This window comes from Sceloporus occidentalis, unplaced genomic scaffold, assembly GCF_023333645.1.
Source record: "Sceloporus occidentalis isolate IW3139 unplaced genomic scaffold, rSceOcc1.0.p SCAF_220, whole genome shotgun sequence".
NCBI lineage: Eukaryota > Metazoa > Chordata > Lepidosauria > Squamata > Phrynosomatidae > Sceloporus > Sceloporus occidentalis.
Window position 1 is genome coordinate 1,145,225 of NW_028317200.1, and position 23,472 is coordinate 1,168,696.

The window sequence follows — 23,472 nt, forward strand, 5'->3', positions numbered from 1 at the left end:
TATTTATCTCCACATTCTTCTTGTGCTAAGAAATATTTTTGCTCTCTCTACAGTTCATTCACGACCGGTGTTGAGGATCGTGCAGAACGCATTCATCTGTGTTATATGCGCGATGGCAACCGGACTGGGGGTCTATTTCTTCGTACAGTAAGTTATACAAATTGTTGGAAATTCAAATGCTGCGGAGAGACATCCAACGCAACGCACTATATAAAAAATGACCAAACAGCATGTATACTATACACGGGGAGAAACACTCCGATGCTGCTGGAATCCATTTCTTCCTTAACGGGTTTATTATTCTTATTTCAGGTTTCGCCGTTATAGACAACAAAAAAACATTTCTGAACGGTATGCAGGAGAAACTGGACTGAGACCACCGGATGAAGAGTCCCTCCGCTTCTTAACTTCCTTGGGTAACATATATTAACAATAATGAATAATAGAAAGAGTATACGTTTATTTTGACCGTATGATGTCATCAAACTTGGACTTTTAAAATTCATTGCTGGAACTTAACTCACCCGTCTTAAAAAGGAATGATTTCCCAATATAAATAGAATATCAATTATTTGCTACTGTTAAAAAAAATGAAAAATAAGGTTGAAAGTCACATTATAGGAAACATTTCTTTGAAGCTTGGGAATCATAGGGTTTTTACGTTTTTTATGTACACGTTGTCGAGGGACGATCCGTAACATATTAACCGATTTGCTTTCTTTTATTTTTTTTTATTTTTTTTAGTAAGTCCATCAATTTCCAGTCTCCAAGAACAGGAGAGTGAAGAAAGAATTGAAAGGAAACCTAAAACATCCAGCAGTTTCTTTCGGAACTTGATGGCATCGTCAGGAAGAGACCACACTGACAGAAGGAAAAAGAAGATTTATGATGAAGAGAAGGGTGGAGAGGAGAGTGAAGAGGAGGAATGGGAGAGAATGAAGAGAAAGAAGTACTATAAGGAAAAGGAGGACTATAAAGAAAATGAGGAATGTGAGAGAATGGAGACAGAAAAGGAGAGGAAGAAAAGGGAGAAAAGGGAGAGAAAAGAGGAAAAGAAGGACAGGAAGGAAAAGGAAAAATGGAAGAGAAAAGATGAAAAGGAGGAAAAGAAGTACGGGAGGAAAAGGGAGGAAAGGGAGAGAAAAGATGAAAAGGAGGAAAAGAAGGAAAAGGAGAAATGGGAGAGAAAGGATAAGAAGGAGGAAAAGAAGGAAAAGGAGAAAAAGGAGAGAAGGGATAAAAAGAAGGAGAAGAAGGAAAAGGAAAAAAAGGAGAAAAGGGAGGGAAAGGACAAAAAGAAGGAAATGAAGGAAAAAGAGAGAAAGGAGAAAAAGAAGAAAATGGAGGAAAAGAAGGAAAAGGAGAAAAAGGAGAGAAAGGAGCAAATGGAGAAAAAGAAGGAAGTGAAGAAAAAAGAGAAAAGGGAGAAAAAACATACAATGGAGGAAAAGAAAAAAAGGGAGAAAAAGGAGAGAAAGGAGCGAATGAAGAAAAGGAAAAAAGATCTTAAAGAAAAAAGCATCAAAGAGATCAAAAAGATGCGACATAAGGTGAAAGCAGAATCTAAGAAAGCCAAAGCCAAACTTCAACGCGAACAGCGAAAATTGAAGTCAAAGGCAAAATTGAAAATTAAGAAAATGAAGAAAATGAAGAAACCTAAATTGAACATCGCAAAAAAACTGAAAAAATTTAGGAAATGAAAGTCATGGAGGGCAAAGCAAACAGACTCTAAACTTGACTATGGTTTCCTAATCATCAAGGAAGCCAGAATCTCGTTTTAATGATGCCCGGCCCACATGCCAACTCTTCATTTCACTTCATTCACCCCCTTTCTCCCGTTGGATAATTCTCCATGAACTCTTCATTTCACGTCATTCACCCCCTTTCTCCCGTTGGATAATTCTCCATGAACTCTTCATTTCACTTCATTCACCCCCTTTCTCCCGTTGGATAATTCTCCATGAACTCTTCATTCCACTTCATTCACCCCCTTTCTCCCGTTGGATAATTCTCCATGAACTCTCGGACTGCTATCATTTGGAGAGTTTTCTATCCCAGCAGCGCTCCCTAAGCCGACCTCCTTCCATTCGCTCAATAACCTTGTATGTGGATCCGTATCGCCTGCTTTCACACAATCTGAATAAATCACATCCACTGAAACTCTCTGTTCTGGGTTTTACTCAACACTTCATAGAAAGCAATTAAGTTCGTCCGGCACGATCTCTGCTTCATAAACCCGAGTTAAATAATAATAAATAGGTTTTTTTTTTTAAAATATTATCCCTTAACCGGCTTCCAAAATGTCCCCGCTACTGCTGGGTCTATAACCACCCGGCTGAGATTTTGGTCTGTATTGTTAGCGCTTCTGCTTTACGCCAAGTGTTTAAGTACCAGAGGGTATATACCATCCGGCCCCGGGGCATTATCTGTTCTACTTTATTTATTTAGCAGATCTGGCACTTTGTCCTCTTTCAGCCAATCATATGTTTGCTGCCAGCTTTTCTGTAGAATGAATTAGCAAACCTGCAGCTGTGCGTGAATTATTGGTAAATACCAAGAAAAAATATTTAGAATGTCTGCCTTCTCCTGATCTTCGCTGACCAGATCACCAACAATCTCCTTCGTTTATCTAAATTGTTGCCATTGATGTAGTTGAGCCGCTTGCTACTGATTTACACTTTATCCGATAAAATTCCCCTTTTTGAGTTTTTCTTGATATTTTTGCAAATCCATTTGATTTTCTGTATATTATGAAAGTGATTCTGTTTCCAAGAAAACAGACACAGAATATCAAGTTCCCGATTGTGTCCCAAGGAAACTAAGTTGCACAGTATGGAGGTTCAGATATTTGGTTGCAGATATCTTACAAAGCACTGGATGGATATTCAGGTTCTGCTCTTTGCTTTGTTGAGCGCGTTACGTATTGATCTGATTTCATTAAATTATAGACATTCATTATAATGAAACGGTTGCCCTTTCTGCATCCTGATTGGTCGCTGGTCCCCTCTTGCACATTTAACAATGAGAAGAGATTTGCAGTTGTGATCAAAGGTTGTGGATAATTGGTAATATATGTACTATATTTAAAGAATACATGAGTGAGCAAAACAATACATTTCTTTTATTTTTATGGGATTCATATTCGGCTGGAAGTTATAACGGAACGTCAGAATCATAAAACTTAGCAGCAACAAAGACAGAAATAAAATACCCCCCTCCCCGTTCAAAAGTCTGCATAGCGTTAGTTCTTGACACTGTGTATTGGCGCTTGTGCTCAGGGCCATTGTCATGTTGGAAAGTCCAGGAGCATCCCATGCGCAGCTTTCACGCGGAAGAATGCAAATTGTCTGCCGGTATTTTCTGATCACATGCAGTCATTTGTGCCCTTAGAGCTCACACAACCCCACAAAAGGTTATGGGGCAAATACATGAATCTATTTGACATTTCGAGGGGACACCATGCATAAAAGTGGCGGCTTTACTTTTACTTTAACTTTTAAGATGGGCCGATTAGTTTTGTTTTCTACTCCTATTATCCTCAGCCTAAATCTTTTTAAATTGGATGCACCACATTTCAAATAATCACACTTGTAGAAATGTTTATTTTCTACCTATATTTTGTTTCTTTTGGCTTTATGTACCACTAAATATATGAGATACGTGTAATAAGGGGATGTAATATGTTTTTTTTGCTTTTGATTTGACATATATGGAGAAACAATGTGGAAAGTCATGTTTTTGGGGTTTAGATATACATTATATGTGTACTAAGGTGGGGCTTTTAACCTAACAACAATGGAGATGCCAGGCACGTCACGGAAATGCATCCCCTTAATGACAATTGACGTGCCTGGTATGTCATGGGGTTAAACGAGCAGAGCGAGCAACCAATAATTGCTTTCTTTGCTCAGCTGGTGTTGCTGCAAACACCAAAAAATTTAGGGGTTCCTTAGACCACTCTTGGAACCGACTGTATTGACCATATTAAAAGGCTATATGCCTTATATATATAATATGGCAGCGCCCCCAGCAGCTAAAGCACACACTTTACTTTCAATATGAATTTGCAGCTCCTGGTATATGTCACTTCCAAACAACACCTAAAATGTGTTCAGCAACATCTCCCATGTACAGTGCTAATAGCCAAGCATGCGTTTGTCGGGTTGTTTGGGGACTAAAAGGCCAATTTTGGGACATGCACAATTTAGTTTTTCAACTCAGAATTTTTACATCTGTCGCATCCCGCACTCATGTCATATTTGGGACATCTTCAAAGCTGGCCAATTCAAATTACATAGTTACATAGTACTTAAGATTGAAAAAAGACCTACGTCCATCAAGTTCAACCCTTCTATTCTTGATCCAAAGAAGGTGAAAATACCCCTAATTAAGCTACCTCCAATTCTGTCATCAGGGGAAAAAAAATCAGTTTTCACTCCAAAAGACAATTGGATTTCTCCTTGGATCAAGAAGCTCTAAAATATTAATTTATTAATTTATAGCCCTGTATGTCATGTCTTTCTAAAAAAATATCCAGACCCTTTTGAAGGCATCAAATGTAATTGATAACCACCCAGGCCCGGACTGGCCATCGGGCACACCGGGCGTTTGCCCGGTGGGCCGGGCCACGGCAGGGCCGCATTGACTTAGGGGCTGATGGAGCTGCAGCTCCAGGCCCCTACCCTACCTACGGCCGCATTAACGCAGGGAAGTCCCCACCAAGGCCGGCCTTACGGTTTAAATTAAAACATCGGGGTTTTTTTAACTTTACTTAACATCCTCCATGTTAAATAAAGTTTTTTTTAACTTTATTTAACATGGAGGATGTTAAATAAAGTTGAAAAAAACCCCCGATGTTTTAATTTAAACCCTGTGCGGCCGCAAACCCCTAAGGCCGGCCCTGGTGGGGGCTTCCCGGCCCCTTAGAGCAGGACCGGCCTTTGGGGTGTGCGACCGCACAGGGCGTCACACTCTAGGGGGCGGTCCGCACCGGGTGCCGCTCATCAGGGGGTGCCAACTTGCGGCACCCGGCACCCCTCCAGAGACGGACAGTAATGTCCGCCGCTGGAGGAGCAGGCTCGCAAGGGAGCGGTATCGGAGGTCTTTAACAGACCTCCGGTTCCCTTGAGTGATTTTAAGCCGGGTTCAACCCGGCTTAAAATCACTCAAGGGAGCCGGAGGTCTGCTAAAGACCTCCGATACCGCTCCCTTGTGATCCGCGCGGCAACAGCTGCTGTGCGCCGGGGTTTGTTGTTAGATCCCGGCGCACAACACTGAAGCCGCGCCCACCGCTGTCCGTGCCCTCTGAACCGGAAGAAGACAGAGAAGACAGAAGAACTGAAGAAGAGGAGCGAAGAGGAGGAAAAGGAGCTGTAAGGAGAAAAGAGGAAAGGTAGGAAAATATTCAGTGAGAGTGGATTAGTATATATGTGTGGATTGGTATATATGTGTGGATTGGTGTATGTGTGGATTGGTATATATGTGTGGATTGGTATATACGTGTGGATTGGTATATACGTGTGGATTGGTATATACGTGTGGATTGGTATATACGTGTGGATTGGTATACGTGTGGATTGGTATATTCGTGTGGATTGGTATATGTGTGTGGATTGGTATATGTGTGTGGATTGGTAAATACGTGTGGATTGGTATATAGGTGTGGATTGGTATATGTGTGTGGATTGGTATATACGTGTGGATTGGTATATACGTGTGGATTGGTATACGTGTGGATTGGTATATACGTGTGGATTGGTATATACGTGTGGATTGGTATACGTGTGGATTGGTATATACGTGTGGATTGGTATATGTGTGTGGATTGGTATATGTGTGTGGATTGGTATATATGTGTGGATTGGTATATATGTGTGGATTGGTAAGTGTGTGAGAGTGATGGGTGTTATGCTGTACCATTTCCAATGTCTTTTTCATGATCTAATTATGCTCTAAAAGTACATCATAACTCCCATCACTCTATACTGTTCCATACAGTGGCAGAGCTGGGAGGCAGAGGCCTTGCACCCTCACCGCAGGACTCCTGAAAGGTAAGTGAACTTCAAAGAGGGAGAGGGTAGATAGTTAGGAGGGGGTAGATAGGGAGAAGGGTGTGAGACGGGGGAAAGGGGATAGATAGGGGGAAAGGGGGTAGATAGGGGAGAAGGGAGTGAGAAGGGGTAGATGGGGCAGAAGGGAGTGAGAAGGGGTAGATAGGGCAATCATACTCCTATCATGCCAAGTCTGCGAGTACATCCTGGAATCTGGGTATGCCTGGGCATGATAGGAATGTGATTGCTGTTAACAATCATATATATATACATATAATATTGTTTTTTAATTGTTTTGTCCTATTTTGGTGTGTTACTTACTTTAAATAAAAGGGTTTTTTTATGGTGTGGGGAGGTCATATTCGGTTTCGGACAGGTAAATGCTGCATTTTCGGTTTCAGTCCAGAATTCGTTTCGGTGCATCCCTACTACTAAGCCAGACAATGAAGTGGTAGGCCTACACCACAACAATGTTTGGCGTAGTATATAGTGATTGGGGTTATGCTGCACTATTGTCAATGTCTGGCTCAATGTATAGTGATAGGGATTACGCTGTACCACTGTCAATGTGTGCCTCAGTATATAGTAATAGGTGTTATGCTGTACCACCGTCATTGTCTGCCTCAGTATATAGTGGTAAGTGTTATGCTGTACCACCGTCAATTTCTGCCTCAGTATATAGTGATAAGTATTATGCTGTACCACCGTCAATGTCTGCCTCAGTATATAATGATAACAGTGAGAAGAGGCAGAGGTGGTAGATAGTGATACAGGGGGATAGATAGTGAGAAAGGGGAGTTTTGTTACAAGTTTTTATTCCTTTCTTTTTTTGGGATGGGGGGGCACCAGAGGAGTAGTCCGCACAGGGCGCCAGAACACCTAAGGCCGGCTCTGCCTTAGAGTGGCGGACCCGGTTGCAGTTGCGGCGGGCTTAAGGGGCTCTGCCTTAATGCGGCCATATAGGCCCAGTCAGTCCGGTCCTGACTGGGCCTATTTTAAGGTAGGAGCCTGGAGCTGCAGCTCCATCAGCCCCTAAGTCAATCCTGCCCTGCCACAGGCGCGGTCGCAGTTGCTGCTTGCTCTGGCAACAAGGTAAATAGGGTGAGGGAAGGGGCTGCAGTGAGAAGGGGCAGAGGGGGGTTAGGTAGTGAGAAAGGGGGAGAGGGGATAGATAGAGGCGGTACATATTGAGAAGTGGGGAAGGGGGTTACATAGTGAAAAGGGGGAACATAGTGAGAAGGGGCAGATAAGATGATGAGAGGGGGTAGTGTGAATGCGTATGAGAATGAATGAATAAATGTGTGGATGAATTATGTGAATGCGTATGACAATTAATGAATTCATGTGTGGATGAATTGCTTGAATGATTTGTGAGACTGCATTAATGAATGTGTTAATGATTTGTGTGAATGATTAAATGCAAAGATGGTACATGAAGGGTGGGCTTTAACAATAAATAAATATATAAATATGGGCTGCTCAGGCTTAAATGCCCGGGCCTATTTTTTGTCCCAGTCCGGGCCTGTAACCACCTCTCTTGGCTGTGCATTCCATATCTTTATTGTCCTCACTGTAAAGAATCCCTTTCTTTGTCGTCTATGAAATCTCCACTCTTCCAGTCTCAGAGGGCAACCTCTTGTTCTTTGTACATTTCTGTTAATGAACAGTTCACTGAAGAGCTCTCTATATCGGCCCCGCATATATTTATATAATGTATATTGGCCCCGCATATATTTATATAACGTATATCGGCCCCGCATATATTTATATAATGTATATCGGCCCTGCGTATGTTTATATAATGTATATCGGCCCGTATATATTTATATAATGTATATCGGCCCCGCATATATTTATATAATGTATATCGGCCCCGCGTATATTTATATAATGTATATCGGCCCCACATATATTTATATAATGTGTATCGGCCCCGCGTATATTTATATATTGTATATCGGCCCGCGTATATTTATATAATGTATATCGGCCCCGCGTAAATTTATATAATGTATATCGGCCCCGTGTATATTTATATAATGTATATCAGTCCCTTATATATTTATATATTGTATATCGGCCCCGTGTATATTTATATAATGTATATCAGTCCCTTATATATTTATATATTGTATATCGGCCCCGCGTATATTTATATATTGTATATCGGCCCCGCGTATATTTATATAATGTATATCGGCCCCGCGTATATTTATATAATGTATATCGGCCCCGCGTATATTTATATAATGTATATCAGTCCCTTATATATTTATATAATGTATATTGGCCCTGTATATATTTATATAATGTATATCGGCCCCGTGTATATTTATATAATGTATATCGGCCCCGTGTATATTTATATAATGTATATCAGCCCCGCGTATGTTTATATAATGTATATCGGCCCCGTGTATATTTATATAATGTATATCGGCCCCGCATATATTTATATAATGTATATCGGCCCCGCTCCAGACGGCACTTTTGAAGGGGCGGCACTTTGCCACCCCAAGCCCTTTTTTTTTTTTTTTTTTTTTTTTTTAAAGCGAAAGAGAAAGGGGAGCCGAGCGGTTTTCGCTTACCAAGCTGTCAGTACCCTGCGAATGTTTATATAATGTATATCAGCCTCGCATATAGTTATATAATGTATATCGACAATGCGTATATTTATATAATGTATATCGGCCCCGCGTATATTTATATATTGTATATCGGCCCTGCGTATATTTATATATTGTATATCGGCCCCGCGTATATTTAAATAATGTATATCGGCCCCGCGTATATTTATATAATGTATATCGGCCCCGCGTATATTTATATAATGTATATCGGCCCCGCATATATTTATATATTGTATATCGGCCCCGCGTATATATTTATAGATTGTGTATCGGCCCCGCATATATTTATAGATTGCATATCGGCCCCGTGTATATTTATATATTGTATATCGGCCCTGCGTATATTTATATAATGTATATCAGCCTCGCGTATGTTTATATAATGTATATCGGCCCCGCGTATATTTATATAATGTATATATTTATATAATGTATATCGGCCCCGTGTATATTTATATAATGTATATCAGTCCCTTATATATTTATAGATTGTATATCGGCCCCGCATATATTTATATATTGTATATCGGCCCCGCGTATATTTGTAGATTGTATATCGGCCCCGCGTATATTTATATAATGTATATATTTATATAATGTATATCGGCCCCGTGTATATTTATATAATGTATATCAGTCCCTTATATATTTATAGATTGTATATCGGCCCCGCATATATTTATATATTGTATATCGGCCCCGCGTATATTTGTAGATTGTATATCGGCCCCGCATATATTTATATATTGTATATCGGCCCCGGGTATATTTATATAATGTATATATTTATATAATGTATATTGGCCCCGTGTATATTTATATAATGTATATCAGTCCCTTATATATTTATATATTGTATATCGGCCCCGCGTATATTTATATAATGTATATCGGCCCGGCGTAAATTTATATAATGTATATCGGCCCGGCGTAAATTTATATAATGTATATCGGCCCCGCGTATATTTATATAATGTATATTGGCCCCGTATATATTTATATAATGTATATCGGCCCCGCATAAATTTATATAATGTATATCGGCCCCGTGTATATTTATATAATGTATATCGGCCCCGCGTATATTTATATAATGTATACATTTATATAATGTATATCGGCCCCGTGTATATTTATATAATGTATATCAGTCCCTTATATATTTATATATTGTATACCGCCCCCCGTATATTTATATAATGTATATCTGCCCCGTGTATATTTATATAATGTATATCGGCCCCGCGTATATTTATATAATGTATATATTTATATAATGTATATCGGCCCCGTGTATATTTATATAATGTATATCAGTCCCTTATATATTTATATAATGTATATCGGCCCCGCGTATATTTATATAATGTATATCGGCCCCGCGTATATTTATATAATGTATATCGGCCCCGTGTATATTTATATAATGTATATCAGTCCCTTATATATTTATATAATGTATATTGGCCCCGTATATATTTATATAATGTATATCAGCCCCGCGTAAATTTATAGAATGTATATCGGCCCCGCGTAAATTTATATAATGTATATCGGCCCCGCGTATATTTATATAACGTATATTGGCCCCGTATATATTTATATAATGTATATCGGCCCCGTGTATATTTATATAATGTATATCAGTCCCGCTCCAGACGGCACTTTTGAAGGGGCGGCACTTTGCCACCCCAAGCCCCGAAAGAGAAAGGGGAGCCGAGCGGTTTTCGCTTACCAAGCTGTCAGTACCCTGCGAATGTTTATATAATGTATATCAGCCTCGCATATAGTTATATAATGTATATCGACAATGCGTATATTTATATAATGTATATCGGCCCCACATTTATTTATATAATGTATATTGGCCATGTATGTATTTATATAATGTATATTGGCCCCGCATTTATTTATATAATGTATATTGGCCATGCATGTATTTATATAATGTATATCAGCCCCGCGTATATTTGTTTAATGTATATCGGCCCCGCGTATATTTATATAATGTATATCGGCCCCGTATGTATTTATGTTATCATACCCCCTTTCTAGTGTATATAATTTTAACTTTTAGTCTCTCTCCATAACGAGTATCTCCCAATCCCCTTTTTAATTTTATTCCCTTCCTTTGCACTTTTTCTAATTCCATAATGTCCTTTTTAAGGACCGGTGCCCAGAATTGTATGGCATATTCAGGGTGAGGTCTTAGCAATGACCTGTAAAGAGGCGGATAATATCCTCCTCCCGTGAATCAATACCCCGTTATATACATGCCAAAACCTTATTGGCCCTCGCAGCTGCCCCCTGGCATTGGGCACTGTTACCAAGTCTGTTGTCAACAGTTATTCCTAATTCATTCTCATTGGTAGTTTCCCGCAAGGATATTCCAATAAAAGAATAGGTCGCATTGTTATTATTTTACCATAATGCGTAACTTTGCATTTCTCTATGTTGAACCTCATCTGCCACCTGCACGCCGAGCCCCTAACTCTGTCTAAATGTAGCATTTTTTGATTTTTCTTCTTTGTCTTTATCATCTTTATCTCCTTTATCATCTTTATCACCTTTTGGCGCCATAATTTTTATTGTATTAGACCTGTAAGCATTACAATCATATAAGTCCTTTAATCTCAGAACATAAGAAAGCTTATGTATATATATGTGAGGCGTATTCAGTATTCAATTTCATTATTCAGAGTTGGAAAAAAATAAATAAATAATAATAATAATAATAATTGTATGTATATATATATATATGTATATACTGCTTCTGTCTTGCTTCATAGGTCGTTTGTAAAAAGAGAAATTCTCTCCATAGGTAGTCCAAGAAGTTTACTCTCTAGTAGCAGTTGCAAGTGGCAAGAGCAGACCAAGACAGAGCAGATAATATAAAAATCGCAGTTTGTAATCAGGGTTCTCGAATCACCATAGGAGCCGTAGGAGCCGAGCTGAAGTCAGGCAGTTGAAATTATAAATCTGAGCAACGGCAATAAAGCCGATAATAGAGAGGCCTCGAGGATAAATAAACCGGGAGGATAAATTCGTACCGGCGCATGGTAAGTTTCGGCCCGTTCAGTCCGTTCCAAAGTGCATGCTCGTTTCTCGCCGCGTCACACGCCTCCAACCCTCCGACCCGCCCCAAACATGCGTGGTTATGTCATGACGTCCGACTACCATAATATTACATTTAACGTAAAGAAAGAAAAAATGGTTCTGCACTCAACTCGCAGGAAGCTGGGCGCTAGCAGGAAAAACAGGGGCAGCATAAACCCTCTTGAAGCACACAAAGAAAACGAATCCCAGCACTCCAAACGGCTTCCAATCTTTAGGATACTTTATATAGAGAAAGCAAAAAAAGCAACGTTTCGGCCAAACAGGGTCTTTGTCAAGCAAACAGCTAATATTACATTTACTCCATGATGGAAAGACAAGCCCTGTATAATAAGAGAAAGGGCTGCATGACTGGGCCTATATTAACAGTAAGCTGCTGTCAGGATGTAGATGGGGGTCATCTGTAGGACATCCTATAAGGATCCTTGTCATGCTTGGGTGGGGTTTCTGGCTGTCTATTTATGGGACCCCCTTTTCCCGCCTTTGGTCAGATAATATTTGCCAGCTTATTAAGCAGAGAATCCGTTAAAGCAGTGAATTCCCACCCTCACTCCCCAATTTTTTCACTTCTATTTATCTTAACGGAGTCTATGGCTGAATTCTGAGCGTTAAGGTGATATGTTTACAATTGGCTGTTATGCCGACATGTATGTTTCATGTTAATTTCTCCACGGGTTCAGTCCCTGGGGGAACTTTGGAAGGGACATCCCTACAAATGTTATTTTAACAATGTTTATGTTTTACTAATTTTCTACAATTTTGTCACAGTAATAAAGCGCTGTGGCCTTACGCATTCCAACGACCTCATGTCTCTTGTGTTTTTATTTATGTGTTTCAACTGTATGTTAATATATAGTGCCCGAGTCAAGATTATGTTTATTGCTCACTTCCTCAATCAGTCATCATCTCCCTCACAGTATAGTCATCATCAAATCACTATATACATTTATTTTATTTTTAAAATCTTTTACTCATCTGAAAAAACTTCAAAATAGATTCTAATGTTTGTCCTTAGTTTAGAAATATCTAATGTTTTGTTTTTGTTTTTTTAGCAATAGCATATCGCTATTTCAAAACTCTATTTTCCAAATGTGGCCATCCTGCCCCATCTCCTATTTGGGACATCTTTGCAGCCGGCTACTTCAATTTTCAAGAACTGGGGGAGCGGGTGTAGATAGTGAAAGGGGAGGGAGAGGGGTAGATAGTGGGGTAGCTAGTGAGAAGTGGGGGAGAGGGTGTAGATAGTGAGAAGGGAGAAGGGTAGATAGTGGGGTAGATAGAAAGAAGTGGGGGAGAGGGTGTCGAAAGTGAGAATGGAGGGTGAGGGGGTAGATAGTGAGAGGGGGTGATCTATACCTGCATTGCTGGGTTTGTGTGTTATTCTGTTGCTCTTTACCTGCGATGCTCTGTTTCCATACATTATTATTGTATGCCTGCAAATACAGGATTTGTCGCTCTGTCTACAAACACGTTCCAGGATGCTGTTTGTCTGCATGATGCCGCAGTATATGATGACGCTATATAAATCAGTAATATCACACATTGTACACCACTGCAGCATATGATGGCGCTATATATATCACTCAGTAATATCACACATTGTACAGCGCTGCACCATATGATGGCGCTATTTAAATTAATAAGATCACATTGTACTGCACTGCAGTATATGATGGCGCTATATCAATCAGTAATATCACACATTGTACCGGGCTGTAGTATATGATGTAGCTATTTAAATTAATAAGAACACATTGTACAGCGCTGCAATATATGAGGGTGCTATTTAAATTAATAAGAACACATTGTACTGCGCTGTAGTATATGATGGCGCTATATAAATCAGTAACATCGCGCATTGCACAACGCTGCAGTATATGATGGCGCTATATCAATCAGTATATATCAATCAGTAATATCACACATTGCACAGCGCTGCAGCATATGATGGCGCTATATATATATATATCACTCAGTAATATCACACATTGTACAGCGCTGCACCATATGATGGCACTATTTAAATTAATAAGATCACATTGTACTGCGCTGCAGTATATGATGGCGCTATATCAATAAGTATATATCAATCAGTAATATCATACATTGTACAGAGCTGCAATATATGATGGTGCTATTGAAATTAACAAGAACACATTGTACTGCGCCGCAGCATATGATGTGCCACATAAATAAGTAATATCACACATTGTACAGCGCTGCAGCATATGATGGCGCTATATATATATATCACTCAGTAATATCACACATTTTACTGCGCTGTAGTATATGATGTAGCTATTTAAATTAATAAGAACACATTGTACTGCGCTGTACCATATGATGGCGCTATATAAATCAGTAACAGCACACATTGTCCAGCCCTGCAGCATATCATGGCTCTATATATATATATCACTCAGTAATATCACACATTGTACTGCGCTGTAGTATATGATGTAGCTATTTAAATTAATAAGAACACATTGTACAGCGCTGTACCATATGTTGGTGCTATATAAATCAGTAATATCACACATTTTACAGCATTGCAATATATGATGGTGCTATTTAAATGAAAAACAACACATTGTACAGCGCTGCAGTATATGATGGCGCTATATATATATATATCACTCAGTAATATCACACATTGTACAGCGCTGCAGCATATGATGGCGCATTTTAAATGAAAAGCAACACATTGTACAGTGCTGTAGCATATTATGGCGCTATATAAATCGGTAACATCACACATTGTCCAGCACCGCAGTATATGATGGTGCTATATCAATCAGTATATATCAATTAGTAAGATCACACTTTGTACCGCGCCGCAGCATTTGATGGCGCTATATAGATCAGTAACATCACACATTGTACAGTGCTGCAGCATATGATGGCGCTATATCAATCAGTATATATCAATCAGTAATATCACACATTGTACTTCGCTTCAGCATATGATGGCGCGATATAAAACAGTAATATCACAAATTGTACAGCGCTGTAGTATATCATGGTGCTTTATAAATCAGTAATGTCACACGTTGTACTGCACTGCAGTATATGTTGGCGCTATATAAATCAGTAATATCACACATTGTACAGTGCTGCAGTATATGATGGCGCTATATCAATCAGTATATATCAATCAGTAATATCATACATTGTACAGCGCTGCAATATATGATGGTGCTATTGAAATTAATAAGAACACATTGTACAGCGCTGCAGTATATGATGGCGCTATATAAATGAAAAACACATTGTACAGCGCTACAGTATATGATGGCGCTATATCAATCAGTATATATCAATCAGTAATATCAGAAATTGTACAGCGCTGTAGTATATTATGGCGCTATATAAATCAGTAACATCAGACACTGTACAGAGCTGCAGCATATAATGGCGCTATTTACATGAAAAAGAACATTGTACAGCGCTGCAGTATATGATGGCGCTATATAAATCGGTAACATCACACATTGTACAGCACTGCAGCATATGATGGCGCTATATCAATCAGTATATATCAATCAGTAATATCACAAATTCCTTCCCTTCATTCTCAGTTTGGTGTAATTATAATGGATATATCCTGCGGCCGGCTAACATTATCCTTTTATGAAATGGTGGAAAACTGTAGCAAATAACTTCCAAAATACTTTAATAATCTATCTACGCTGGAAGAAAAGCTGAAAAAAGTGTATACATTTCTGCACAAAAACCTACAGAAAAAATACAGAGCAATGCGTTGGTGGAAGAAGCCCCAAAAATCATGTTTTGGCTAAATTGATAGAGATTGGCTGCCAAATAGCTGCCCCCTGATTGCCCAGCGATCCCAATGAAACCCCCCGGGCTGTCTGCTTTCCAGAAAATATATATCTGTTTGGGTGATAAATGTTTCCAGCGGTCATCATTACCGTTTCAAATCAGCAAAATAACCATAAAACCTGCAAAAAAAGCAGCGAGTAACAATGTATCCCTCGTAATGTTTGCCCCATTACTGCCAGAAAGAGAATAGAATTCCGTCTCCTGAGTATCAGGTGCTTCCCAAATCAGGACACCTCAAATACTACATCTTGGGAGAATTAACTTTAACAACAATTAACTGAACAATAAACGGATCGGCTCCCTAATTCCCTGCAAACGAACAAATAACAAGAAAATAATAATCCTCACAGCGCCCAGCAATAGACTCTGATCCGGCCGGAAAAGACCTTAAAGGTTTCTTCTATCTTTACTAGATTTTTATTTTGTATCAAAAGTGTTTTTGTAACATTGCAAACGTACAAAATTGTTTCATCACCTTGAGATCACGGAACACGATGATGTCATGTCTTCATTGTGACATCACAGGTGCAGTACACAGATACAGCACATCAGAGAGCAGAAGGACACTTCTACTGTAGCCTCCTAACAGAGAAGATGCGGATCGTAGTAGCTTTGCTATTTGCTATTTGCTGTTTGACTTCTGAGACTTTTCCTGTTCCGCGCCCGAAAGGTAAAGAATCCGAATAACTCGAGATTCGGATAAAACTGGGGAATATCGGCTTTCTGGGTTAGATTTGAATCGCTCCCGGTGACCGCAGCAGATCAGCGGCAAATGTTTCCATGAACTATTTCTTCATAGCGGGTTATATTGTTGAGTAAAAACAGCGGTATAATTCTCTTTGTATCGGTAGCTGCCGGAATCGCTGCCCTGCAGCTGCACTCGAGGCGGTTTGGTAGAAAAAATATCAGTTAAATCCGTTACAAATCCAATGAAAACAGGGCTCTTCACCTTACAACGGGCAACATATGATATTTAGAAATGTTTTTGGGACACAAAGGAATTGCGCGTCTCTTCCTGACTGCACTGAAACCGCGTGATTTATTTCGGTTATTCGTAGGATTTATTATCAGCTTTAAAACACTAAAACCCACAAAAGAATGAGATCCAGTAAATTCGCTGATAGGATCTGCATCTATAGTACATCTGATTCATTTTATGAGAAGGAAGCTAATCTGCCTGCGGGAACGCGGTCCTGCCTTAATATTCATGCAATCCAGAAAGTCTATACCCAAAAAGTCAAATGATATTCCTGCATTTCCTAAACACAAAAACCTTAAGGTTCCTATGAATGAAGAAGTTTGTTGGCCGTTGATGACTCCGCTGTTGTTGTTTTTTTTTGCAGGGACCGACGGGAATTTCCAGCCACGAGAATCCAACCCAACATCTAATGGTAAGATATAGACGTCTCTCAGATGGGCATCCATGCTTCAGAAGCGTGTGATCCGTGTTATGTGTGTATGTGTACAATGCACACGCATGATTTCATTACCCGTAAGAAAGATGAAATGTTGAATATTAGATAAGAGAGGTTACAGTATCCGCTCCTCATGTAACTGTCATTTGGGGCTGGCTTTATCTGTAACTCGAGGATAATAGAAAGGGGGCCCCCTGGACCTATAGGAAAGGGGGATCATGACTGCTGGCCCATGCATGGTGGTTTAGTAGGTTTCTGTCATTGGTGGGTAGCTGCAACAATGTTGCAGCTATCAGGGTTTATAGGAAGGTGAAGAGGTGATTCTTACCTCTTTTTCCTGTACCAACAGCAGCTTCCAGACGTTCCAGGAGTTCCTGTTCTGCTGTTTGGTTCTAATACCTGCAAAAAAAAACAAAAAAACTTTTCAAACAGAAGAAGATAGGTGACAGTGAGCCTACTCCTGTACTTGCTATGGACGCTACCCAAATTGTCACCTTGCTGCGAGCATATGCTGCAGCTAATGGTGGAACGTCTCTACAAGACCTGATGCTGCAGGCACAAAGCGAGGATGCCTCGCCGGCTGCAGCAGAAGTGGTGCCCGCGGTGAGAGGGCGAAGAACGAGACGCTCCCGCCCTCCGGTACGTCTTAGCCCAAGCCCGGTCCGGCGGGCACGAGGGGGAGGAGTGCCGTCTTCGGCTGTGGCTCCAGAGGAGGCGATTCAGGATGCCGAGTCTACGACCAGTCCTCCGGTTTTGGCCGTCAGCCGGCCGCGCCAGGCAGCTTCTCCATCGCCCGTTCGGAGAACCACGAGGTCAGGCCGCGCTTCCAGCAGTTCGGCGCGAAGACGGGGGCGTTCCAGAAGCCCACGAACGTCGCTCCTGATGACGCGCACAGCGTCTGACGTCAGCGCGCATGCGCATCTACGGCCACGAGGGAGCAGACGCCAGAGCTCGTCTGCTGGCAGGCAGACGGAGCACCCGCAGATCACGGTGATGTCACAGGGGATTCCGCGGCATGGGCGTCCGTCTAGCGAACGGATGGCCCCGGTTTTATCCCCCCAGCGGCGCTCTCACCCGAGAGTGGCTAGAAGACGGACGGCATCTCCTAGACCATCACACCCGGATCCGGATCTCGACCTCCACACCTCTGAGGATGATCTGCATGAGCCTCTTCAGTTGCCTGTCACATCTCCAGCTGCCCCTGGTGGTGAGTTTTGGGAGCACAGGGCATGGGATGTTGCCTCTAGTTGTCCAGGGGTTCCGGCTGAGAGTGGTGGGAGTGATCTGGTTAACCTGCTAAAGGCAGTGGTGGACAGGCTTGATACCCTTCGTCCAGCTGTTAATAGTAACCCAGCTGTCTTAGGTCATGGAGACGGTGCTCCTTTGGTTTCTGTTCCGGCTTCTGCATGTGAGTTGTCACCTTTGGGCATGCATATTCCTGCCGACATTAAAGAAAAAATTTGGCGAGGGGAATTTGTTGATGTTCTGACACTAGTTCCCCCTGATAGGGAATCGGTTGACAGACCACGGAGGTCGGAGGGTCACGATTCGGATAAGGTTAAACAGCTTCCCAGAAGCTTCGGTAATTGGTTGCAGGGTTTTTCGGCGTTTTCTGCAATTTTATGTGAAAAGTTCCCAGAACGGAGTCCTTCGTTGTTTGCGTATCTTGATTTGATTTGGGGTGCTTACAAAGTTTACGGTGGTCAGTGCTGGTTCCTGTATGATCAGCAGTTCCGCCAGAAAATGGCGGTGCGTCCTGGTTTGCGTTTTGACATGCAGGATGGCAACCTGTGGCTGTTGCTTATGACTCCTGCTAGGCCTCTGCCCTTTCGGGGTGCCGCCGCTGCTGCCTCAGGAACGGCGGCGGCGGCGGCCTCCAAGAGGGGACTCTGCTGGCTCTACAATGAGAGCCATTGTAGATGGTATAATTCCTGCAGGTTCAGACATGAATGCTCCCATTGTGGGGGAGCGCACCCAGCATTGCGTTGTTTTAAAAAAGGTAGAGGTTCCGGGGGTAAGCAAGGAAAGGATGACTCAGGTAAGGGTGAAGACGCGGGTGAGCGTCCAAAAGATGCGACCGTGGCTCGCCCAGTACACTAATCGGCGTGATGCTTTACTGTTGGAGGATAGTTTCTCTAGAGGTTTCTGGATCCCTTTTGTTCCGTCTGATTCCCCTTCCATTTCCAAAAACCTACAATCTGTTCGGTTGAATGAGCAGGTAGTTGCGGAAAAGCTTCAAAAAGAGGTAGAGGCTGGTAGGATGGCTGGCCCCTTTTCTTCCCCTCCTTTCGCCAATCTTAGAGTCTCTCCGCTCGGGCTAGTGCCCAAGAAGGAGCCAGGCAAATTCCGCCTCATCCATCACCTGTCATACCCTCCGGGTGTCTCTGTCAATGATGGCATTGACAAGGCTGAGAGTAGGGTTCATTATGCGTCTTTCGATAGGGCACTCGAGTTAGTTCGTGAAGCGGGTTCGGGTTGTTTTCTGGCTAAGGCGGACATCGAGTCCGCTTTTCGACTCCTTCCTATCCATCCAGCCTGTTTTCACTTGCTGGGTATATTTTTTCAGGGTTACTATTATTTTGACATGTTTTTGCCCATGGGGTGTTCTATCTCCTGCTACTATTTTGAAGTTTTTGCAACGTTCCTCGAGTGGGTGGTTAAGCTCCGGTCAGGTCTTCATTCGGTGCTCCATTATCTGGACGATTTTTTGTTTGTTGGTCCTTCTGGTACTTCAGCTTGTCAGCGGTTGTTGGACGAATTCCGCTCGGTTGCTCAGGAATTTCATATTCCTCTGGCGGAAGATAAGACGGAGGGCCCTTGCACGACGATGTCCTTTCTAGGCATTGAAATCGACACGTTAGCAATGGTTTTTCGCCTTCCACAGGCTAAGATTGACACTCTGGTTCAGCTATTGGAAAGGTTTTTAGGTGCTCAAAAGGTTCAATTGAAACAGGTTCAGTCTCTTCTAGGTCACCTGGTTTTTGCATCCCGTGTTATGCCCATGGGTCGGGCTTTTTGTAGGAGGCTGTCCTTATCGTTAGTGGGTGTGCGGAACCCTAGGCACTTTATTAGGGTTACTAGAGCCGTCAAGGAAGACCTTTCTGTGTGGCGCACCTTTTTGGATCAGTACAATGGGCAGACTTGTTGGCAGCAGGCTGAGTGCTTTTGCTCAGAGCTTGAGCTTTACACTGATGCTTCCGGCTCCATCGGATTCGGAGCATATTTCCAAGGTCAGTGGTGTGCACATGAGTGGCCTGCTGATTGGGTTGCTTCAGATTTGCGACGCAATTTAACTCTTTTGGAGCTATTTCCTATTGTAGTTGCTGTTGAGCTGTGGGGTCATGAACTTGCTGATCGGCGTGTAGTATTCCAAACTGATAACATGAGCGTCGTTCACGTTATCAACCGTTGTTCCTCCAGTTCACTCCCGGTGTTGGCTTTGTTGCGTCACTTAGTTCTTCGCTGTCTCCAATTCAACATCTGGGTGAAGGCTAGACATATTCCCGGAGTTTCAAATGTCATTGCGGACTCATTGTCTCGTTTGCAGTTCAGTCGTTTTCGGGAGGTGGCTCCTTCAGCAGCGGTGTCCGGCCTTCCTTGCCCTACGCACTTATGGACCCTCGTTTCTCAGGCCTCCTGAAGCTCTTGGGTAGATCGTTGTCGTCACAGTCGATCCAGGCTTATTGCAAGGTGTGGAAGTCTTGGTGGCTCTTCGCGGAAAATCGTTCCAGTTTTCGGGATAATGACGGTAGGATGCGGGCCACTTTGTGTTATCTGGAGAATTTAAGAATGTCGGGTCTTTCGGGTTCGTCTGCTGCACGTGACTTGTCTGCTTTATCCTTTTTGTTTCAAGCCTTAGGGTGGCAGGATGTTACCAAGGACTTTGTGATTCGTAAAATAATAAAAGGTTGGAAGAGGGGTAAGCAGCCGGATCGCCGGCGACCAGTCTCATTGTCCTTATTAAGGTCTATACTGTGTCATATCTCGTCTTTTTGTTATTCTGCTTTTGAACTCGCATTGTTTAAATCCGTTTTTTCTTTGGCCTTCTTTGGGGCCTTTCGCATTGGTGAACTTGTGTCGGTTAATAAGAGTTCCCCCGGAGGCATTTTGAGGGAAGATGTTTCCATCTCTGGCGGGCTCTTGGTTGTTAAAATTCGGAGATCCAAAACCGATCAGCAAGGCCGTGGTTGTTTGGTATCTTTGAGGAGAATTGGTGGTGAGTCCTGTCCAGTTGCTTTGCTAGAGGCATTCTTGAGGGTCAGGCCATTGGTTGGTGGCCCATTATTTGTACATCTTGATGGTATCCCACTGACTCGATATCAGTTTTCTTCGGTATTCAAGCGTTGTCTCTCTGTAGCTGGGGTTGATTCTAGTCATTTTTCCTCACACTCCTTTCGTATAGGGGCTGCCACTGAAGCGTATAGGTGTGGTTTTTCTTCGGGTAAAATTCGTAGTATTGGTAGGTGGCGCTCTAATCGTTTTCGGCTTTATGTTCGCCCTCAGTTGTTGCTGTAATTGTTGTCTCTCTCTTTCCTAGGCCCCCCAAGATTGGTCTGGATCATCGGGCATTCTTATATTCACTGGGCAGCTCTGAGGGCGGAATCGCGTGTTTACGGCAGGAATTTGGGTTTTTCGTTTGACGTGGCCCGCATCCGTTGGCGTGGTTTTCGTGGTCTTCGATGGGATCGTCTGTTTCATGAGTGTCGTTTATTGCACAGGTTTGCGCCTAAATTCATTATTTTAGTCATTCACGCCGGCGGGAATGACATTGGTAAGGTTAAGACAATTTCCCTCATTCATCAGATCAAAGATGACTTGGCCAGATGTTGTTCTTTGTTTTCAGGTGTTACTCTAGTCTGGTCCGAGGTCGTTCCTCGCCCGGTATGGTCTAATGAACCTAGGCTTAAGCCATTGGAGAGGTGTCGTAGGAAGCTTAATCATTCTGTCTCGAAATTTGTCTCCAGTATAGGTGGCGTGGTGGTTCGTCATAGAGAGCTGGAGGGTGATAATCGTAACCTCATGCGTAAGGATGGTGTTCACCTGAATTCTATTGGCCTTGATATTTTTAATTTGGGTCTTCAGTCGGGCATTGAAAGGGCGCTGTCGGCGGGGGGGGCGCTTCCCGGCCCATAGTGGTCTCTGGTCCGGGTCGCGGTGGCGGTCTGGTCCCCTGGCCAGCGCGGTAATTTCAGGCAACCTGGATCATTTGCCCATAGCGGGCTTGGGGAGGCGTGTCCTGCGGGCGGCTCATGGCACCTGCAGGGCTGGGACTCTTGGTACAATCGGTGGTAATTTAACTGCCTGTTGGGCCTAGCGCTCAGCAGCTGGCAGGTTGTTTTCAAGATGTGTAGGTTTGGTTTCCGCTGGCCGGGGGAATGGTTTTAATAAAGCTGTGGCCAAATGCCCTATCCCACTCAATGGTGTCTAGTGTCTTTATTTCGGGGGGTTTGGGTGGGGTTATTTGGTTCTTCTTGTTTGTTCACCTTGCTATGGGTTTAAGCAGTCAAGGGGGCCCCCTGGACCTATAGGAAAGGGGGATCATGACTGCTGGCCCATGCATGGTGGTTTAGTAGGTTTCTGTCATTGGTGGGTAGCTGCAACAATGTTGCAGCTATCAGGGTTTATAGGAAGGTGAAGAGGTGATTCTTACCTCTTTTTCCTGTACCAACAGCAGCTTCCAGACGTTCCCCTCCCGCCCGCCCCTCAATTTTGGTCATGTATATTTTGTGTTGTATTATGTTTATTGCTTTGTTTTTCTTTCCTGTTTGTTCTCTTTATTGTCACAGCAGCGGTCTGGTCCCCTGGCCAGCGCGGTAATTTCAGGCAACCTGGATCATTTGCCCATAGCGGGCTTGGGGAGGCGTGTCCTGCGGGCGGCTCATGGCACCTGCAGGGCTGGGACTCTTGGTACAATCGGTGGTAATTTAACTGCCTGTTGGGCCTAGCGCTCAGCAGCTGGCAGGTTGTTTTCAAGATGTGTAGGTTTGGTTTCCGCTGGCCGGGGGAATGGTTTTAATAAAGCTGTGGCCAAATGCCCTATCCCACTCAATGGTGTCTAGTGTCTTTATTTCGGGGGGTTTGGGTGGGGTTATTTGGTTCTTCTTGTTTGTTCACCTTGCTATGGGTTTAAGCAGTCAAGATATTGTATAGAGAACATGCAGCTAACATTCCTTTTTCCTGTTTATCTCACAAAGGATCTCTGGCGATCGGAGGATTCCGTTCACTGATTACACGAATGGCACAATCAGGTACGCTATGTGTTTTCTTTTAACATTAATGATAACCGTATGGAATCTCATTTAGTAGCAGATCCTATTTTTCTTTAAGCTTTAATATATAAATATGTATTTATCTCCACATTCTTCTTGTGCTAAGAAATATTTTTGCTCTCTCTACAGTTCATTCACGACCGGTGTTGAGGAT